Raw genomic sequence first — 6,542 nt, 5'->3', positions numbered from 1 at the left:
TGTGGAATTGTAGTCTTCTCCTTTTTTATGCCGCATACATATCATATAGTTGTTGTATAATGAAAGTATCTAATATCTTATAGAAGTTGTATCATGATATAAAATATTTAAATTTTTCAATAATAAAAATTAATGGATGAATAAAATTTAAAGTATTATATGTAGAATCATTAATTTGATTTAATATCATTTATGATCAATCACTATTTTCTTATTTATTTTCATATACCTAGTAAGGAGTGTATCTTGAAATATTTTCTTCTTTTCTTCTTGTTTCAGATGAAGAGGAAGAACACAACAAAAGACTTCTTGAAGCTGGGAATGAGCCGCTTCAGCAGCCTACTTCTTCTTCTAAAGAGGAGCTTCTGGAGAAACTTGATAATTTAGAGCATCTTTTGTCAATGGTCAAGCAAGTTCCCCCTGCATCAGCACAAGATGTTTTTCGGCCTGCAATGGAGGCACTAGTTGCAGATGGACTTCTACGACATCCTGACATAGATGTGAAAGTGTCAGTTGCATCTTGCATTAGTGAGATCATGAGAATTACAGCTCCAGATCAACCATATGATAATAGCATACTTACTAACTTTTTTGAGCTTGCAGTGTTGGCATATGGTCGTTGTAATTCAAAGATTGTCTCTATTATTGAAGATCTTGCAAAGTACCGAACATGCGTGCTGATGTGGAATCTCGAGTTAGATGCGTTGATTATTCAGATGTTTCAACATTTTCTGAATAGTATAAGGCCGGACCACCTTGATCAAGTATTCATGGACATCGAGGAAATAATGAGCATTATAATAAAAGAGAGTGAAGAAATTCTAATGCAGCTTCTGAACATCCTCATAAGTAGTGTTAAGAAGGAAAACCCAAATGTTTTAGAAGGGATGGGAATAAATACTGAAATATCGAACCGAACCGAATTTTTTTGATATTTTGGTTTTCGGTTCGGTTTTCAGTATATATTTTCGTATTTTTGATATTTTGGTTCGGTTTTCGGTATGTGGGTTTTATATTTTTTGGTATTTTGGTTTAATCGAAATATATTATATTATAATATATATTAATATTAAATAATAAACAAAATAAGGTCAGTTTTTAATAATTCGAGTCAAATTTCAATTTTCTCTTTTCAGTTTTCAATTTTTTCAAACTTCTCCCACTTCTAAGCGCCGCACGTCACTTTTCCTACGACACTTTCCACTTCCCACTTCCTGACGCCGATGACCAGCGACATTAAGGCAGCGACTGGCCGACCGCCACGATCAGAAGCAGCCGACCAGCGACCAGCAACAGCACCTGACCGACGACCAGCGGCAGCACCCGACCGGCGACTAGCAGTAATAGTTTGATTATTTTTTGTTTTCATCGAACCGAACTAACAAAAATCAGCGACCAGCAACAACATCCGACTGGCGATCAGCAACAATATTTTGATTATTTTTTGTTTTCATAAAATCGAACTAACAAAAACTGAACAGAAATAACATAAACCGAACCAAAATAATAAAAATCAAACCGAACCAAATTATTTCAGTTCGGTACACTTGTTACAAGAATCGAAAAAAATAAAAAAAATGAAATCGAACCGAATTACCGAATGCCCAACTATATGTTTTACCTCGGTCCTATGTGTTAGGAAAGAGAGTTCTTCAAGAAAGTTCTGTCAAACTTCATCCATATCTTCTAAAAACAGTGAGGTCCCTCGGCATTTCCATTAACAACTACTCGGAAGTTGTTGAATTGATTTGGATTGAGGCACTTGAAAGTAAAACTACAGTGAAAAATACTCCCGAAGAGCTTGCACCACATGTTGCACCTGACATAGTTGTTCCGTTCTTAGATCAAACACCTATTTTACTAGGGAAAGATGATCCCAAGCATAAAGACAATGATGTCATTCTAGAGACGGATACAATTTTAAAGGAATTAGAACATGGAGATGCAATGAAGCAGCAAAAAAGTACCGATTCAAGGACCACCTCGCAATATGAAAACTTGGGGTTTGTAAATGCAGCAGCCAAAAAAGTAGTAGATCCAGAAGCTACGCAAACTTCAAAGAAAAGAGGTTGGAAGCCTAATATTTTGAACAAACTAGAGGAAGGATTCGATCATGCTTGGGTAAGTGGAGAAAGGAGGTCAAAATCCCGTATTCTCTTGAAGGGTTGTGGAAAAGATACTAAAGAGAGAAGTAGTTGTTCACTTAAATATGCAATCTCCAAAGGATTGTATGGTGAGGAGAAGACTCCAATAATTACTTGTATAAAGAGACACCAAAAGGAGAAAAATGAAAAATCAATTTTAGCAAGAGATGTACCAGGAGCTATAACCAAGAAGAAAGTCTCACAACCTACATCAGTTGCTTCAGAAGAATTTGTTGTTGTGGAGGCATTAGAAGAGAAACATGAGAAAAACGACAAGAAAAATATACCAGCCAAATATCCTGATAAAAGACGGAGGTTATCCGTTGATAAATCATGAGCTGAGGCATTGGGATTTGTCTTCTCAATAACCAAAGAAAGCAACTTTGCGAAAACCTCTAAGGATCAACGATAAAGGAAGAACTCACCATCACAAGAAAAGGCATTAGGTTCTGTCTCAGACACCAAAGAAAGAACCTCCCCCAAAACCTCTAAAGAACAACGCAAAAGGAAGAACTTGCCATCACAAGAAGAGGCATTAGGTTCTGTCCCAAACACCAAAGAAAGAACCTCCCCCAAAACCTCTAAAGAACAACGTAAAAGGAAGAACTTGTCATCACAAGAAGAGGCATTGGGTTCTGTCTCAATCAAGCAAAGCAATTTCCCCAAAAGCTCTAAAGAAAAACATAAAAGGAAGAACCCGCCATCACAAGAAGAGGATTTTGCAGATAAGGTTGTCAGAGAACATGGCAAGGAGCTCGTTGGCTGCAGAGTAAAGGTTTGGTGGCCACTTGATCAAATGTTCTATGAAGGACCTGTCACTGATTTTGACCATTCAGAGAAAAAGCACACAGTGATCTATGGAGATGGCGATCAAGAAATGCTTAATTTTACAAAGGAACGTTGGGAACTATTGACAATGCATCAAATCCTATACACGAGATTGCTCCTGGTCCTAGTGATTTGTCTGACATGCGCCTTGGTTGCATTATTGATTCATAGCGCCATACAAGGAAAACAATAAGATTTTGAAAGTTGAAAATGATGTGCCATTGCTAACTCCTGGTACTGAAAGCAAGAAGAACGCATCCCGCAAAACAAAGTTATATAGTGGGAAAGCAACTGATGATCTGATGACTCTAAAAATGACCATGCAGCATAAGTCAACTCCTTTTGGAGTGCACCAAAATAAAGGGATCGAGGTTGAAGGTTCAGAATCTGGAGTAGACGAAAATCCAAGGAGTTTGCCAACAACTATAAAGGTGTCGCCTGAAGATGGTGATGTGTCTAATGAGCTGGTGGATGTGCGTGGATATAAAGTAAAAGTGAGCGGTGCTCCTATACTTGCTGCCATTTTTGCCAAGTATGGTGACATTACAGTCAACTGTCTATTTAAATCATTGGCTGCCAGAGCTTCCCTGCTTGATGTTATTAGTGATGTTATCAGGCGGCTGAAAACCAGTGATGTTGGTATTTCTTTCATTAAAGCTATGAGATATGTAGTCTCTGTGGATGCCAAGCTTGATGTAGCTTGGCTGCAACAGTATCTGGATGAGATCTCTGAAGAAGAGGATATGGAGAAAAAGTCTTCCTTACTAATGGCGTTAAGAGAGACTACCAAGCTCGTCTCTAAAGCAGCTAAAAAGGATTTGGTAGAAAGGAACAAGGACGTCTTAGCAGCAGAGAAACGACTCAAAAAGGCTAAAAGGCGCTTGTGAGAGGTAAAGACATGTTATTTTGGACCGAACTCAAAATTTTACACCCTTTTAAAACTTAAATATTATTATTTTAGTAGGTATACATATTTCAAATAAATGAATAAAAAGATGTGAAAACTATAACAAATTATATGCTTTCTTTACATTTAAATTTTTAATAAAAGAAGTTTGTGCATTTAATGTATTTATTAGTTATTAGTATTTATTTTAATTAATATTTAAACTTTTACCTAGTCTAAAGAATAAAATTATATGTTATGAAAAAGAAGAAAAAAAGAGTCCTAAAAAAATCAAATTACTTCACTCTTAATCCTAATTACCCTCAAATTCCACTAACTTATTCCTCCTATAAATCTTCTCCCCGTTTATTTTCTCTTTTTTGTTTTCACGTAAACTCCCCCATTCACACATTTTTTTTTATTATTTCTTTTCTATTTTTCTGCTCCTAAAAATTATCAACCAAATACCCTTAAAATATTTTATACTCCCCATCCACACATTTTTTTTTTAAAAAAATTATTATTATTAGTTTTATTTTTTTTTTCTACTCCTCAAAACTCTGAACCAAATAGCCATAAAATCTTCAACTAAATTATATTCCCCACTTCCTCACATTCCTTTTTATTAGCACCAGAATCACACAAAAAAGATTATAAAAAGCAATGTACAGTAGAAAAAATAGAATCGAGGCAGAGAGAAAAAAGTCAGAGCAAGAGTAAAAAAAATAATTCAATTGAGCAGGAAGTTGGGATTGAGATTTTTGTTTACAGCCGCTAGTTTGCATACCTTTGAAGGTTTGTTTCTTTTATTAGTTTTTATTGGTATGTTATGTTTATATAAGTTTAGTTTATTGAGTCATTAATCAATCAAGACAAAGTAGTGATTGCTATTGTTATTATATGGTCATTTCTATATTTAATCTCCGATTAAAATAATGTGTTGATTTCTTTATTCTTATCTAATTTTGAATTCACTTATTTATTTAGCCATTAATTTATGTTATTATCATTAATTTTTTATTTCTTATCGTGATTGTGATTATAATTTGTTAATAGAAGTCGGAATGACGCATCTTGGGTTGTAAATATTTTTTTCTAGGGATTTGGACTAATTTTGACAATGATTAAAAAAAGAGAACGTTGTGTTTATGATAAACCATAAGTTATTCAAGAATATATTCTATTATAAACATTTTTATATGATTGATGGCATATGAATTACTTTCTGAGACAATTATTTTTTTACTGAAAGTCTGATTTCAATGAATAAATAATTTATTGAGGGAAACAAATGGAGTGTCGCATATTTAATACGAATAGATATTAAATCGTATTTTATTTTCGTGTTAATTGGTCTTTAATATTTAATGGTGTCAGAATCAAGTTATTCGTGTAATTCAATAGATGAACTTCTTTATGATTGAGAGAATATGCTATAATATTTGTCTTTGTTAAAATTGGGCCTTCAACTTTTGATTAGAAAAATGCTACTTAGAAACTAATGTAGTTCTGTTCTGACAGTCATAGATTATCTTTGGCTTAAACCTAAAACTTATAGCTTTTAAATTGATTACTGCATCTTTGACCAATAAATATAAATTTAAGTATACATTTTTATTTTTTTAAAAAAAACACCAATAAATAACAATAAGGTTTCAGTAAATAATGTGATTTCACATCTTTTTGAGACACTTAAAAAAGGGGTTGGATGCAGTAATGCACCTTAGCCAAATGATTATAATCATGTTAATTTTGATTTAATGTAAATTGAAATTTTAGACTAAAAATATTAAGGTGACATGATTAAGAGAAGAAAGCAATTATGCTTCTATGTAATTGTATGTCAAAATCGAGAATGCAGTTATACATCTGATTTAATGATTATTAAAATTCAACAATAAAAAATATGAGCAAACCATGGCCTATAACACAATATATCCAAATAATAATAATAATTTAAGTCAAGTATAAGCTAATAAAAGCAATCGTGCTAAAATCATGAGACTCGAGGGATGCCTAATACCTTCCCCTCGGTCAACAAAATTACTTACCTGAACTTTTATTTTCACAGACTAAATAAAGTGTCATTTCCTTTTGATTAGGGATTAAAAAGAAAAGGTGACTTGAAACACCATAACTCGATTCCAAGTGGCGACTCTAAAAACAATAAAAATAATCTCTTAATCAATACCGTCACTTAAATTGGAAAAATCCTATTCGCAGTGCGTGAAAAGGGGTGTGACAAGAGGCCTAAAGACGAGCATGAGAGGTGCAAAGGTCTGTCAAATCATTTGAAATGTTGCATGAAAATGTTCAGCAGCATCAAGGAGGCGAAGGATCAAGAACAATATTGGCTGAGTAGGTTGAGTGAGCTTTTATAGACCACAATTGTTTTATCGCTCTACTAATTTTTCTGAACACTAAGACGGTTATCTTGACATGACTTGTTTATATCAAGACATTTTAAAATTTGTGAATGTTAATCATGAAGCTGGCAAAATTGCTCATGATTGAATTTTATTTTTGTACATGATGATAAATTTAACTCTTTTTGTAAACATTAAAAAAAAATAAAAAAATTATATGGAACAATACATAGCCAATGAAGAAGGAAGACGAAAATATACGTTCATGCTATATTCACTCTATTGTTCTATTTGATTTAAATCTCTTGCCACCACTAG

The 6,542-nt window shown here is 33.4% G+C and overlaps 1 pseudogene; it reads left to right on the top strand.

Annotated features, from left to right (window-relative positions):
• The first annotated feature begins 313 nt into the window (after positions 1-313).
• LOC125869273 (sister chromatid cohesion protein PDS5 homolog C-like) lies at positions 314-6,266 on the top strand (annotated as a pseudogene).
• Positions 6,267-6,542: the final 276 nt, after the last annotated feature.

This window comes from Solanum stenotomum, chromosome 6 (assembly GCF_019186545.1).
Source record: "Solanum stenotomum isolate F172 chromosome 6, ASM1918654v1, whole genome shotgun sequence".
NCBI classification, from domain to species: Eukaryota; Viridiplantae; Streptophyta; class Magnoliopsida; order Solanales; family Solanaceae; genus Solanum; species Solanum stenotomum.
The sequence above is the reverse complement of the archived record's forward strand: the minus strand, read 5'-3'. Positions and strand labels throughout refer to the sequence as shown.